This window comes from Hippocampus guttulatus, chromosome 8, assembly GCF_054856545.1.
Source record: "Hippocampus guttulatus isolate MCC_2025c chromosome 8, RoL_Hgut_1.0, whole genome shotgun sequence".
In the NCBI taxonomy this organism is placed as follows: domain Eukaryota; kingdom Metazoa; phylum Chordata; class Actinopteri; order Syngnathiformes; family Syngnathidae; genus Hippocampus; species Hippocampus guttulatus.
In genome coordinates, this window is record NC_141268.1 from 7,193,168 (window position 1) to 7,193,854 (window position 687).

Below are 687 nucleotides of genomic sequence, written 5' to 3' on the forward strand. Positions count from 1 at the left end.
TGTGTGTATGTGGGTGTGTGCGCACGTTCGTCTGCTTACCTCGTAATTGGTTTGCAACTAGTCAGGGTGTACCCTGTCTCTCGGCCAAAGTTGTGACCCTTACGGCAATGATGTAGTCAATGGATTGATGGAGTTTTTTTTAATTGTAAAATTGATTCAAAATCCATATAGCAATCTATGCGACTGGTATGGTTGGATACCACAGCAAACACGGAGTGTAAAATAAATAACATGAAGTCTTTCGTCCGATTAAAGTGCAAACAAAAGTCGCTACTGATAAGTAGGTACAGTATGTTAGCACATATTAAGACTGGTAACCAAGGACAGCTCCAGGATTTTTTTTCCCCTCTACCAGGGCTAAAGGGCGGGGGCTTGACGGATACAGAGTGGTTCAGAGGAAATAATTTACAATTAAATTATTGAATAACTCGTTCAGAGTGTACCCCACCTTCTGCCTGAAGAAAGCTGGAATACACGCCAGCACATCCGCGACACTCGTGAGGAGAAGGCTGTTCAGATAACGGATGGAGGAAATAAAATGCTGGAGGAGCTTAACTGAAGCGACACAGATTTCTGACGTGGCTAAAGCCCCTACATAAAGCTCTACGAACACGTCGAGAGAAGAGCAATCACCACGTGGTTACTAAACCAGGAATGAGAAGAGCAAGGAGGAAACAAAGGACAAAA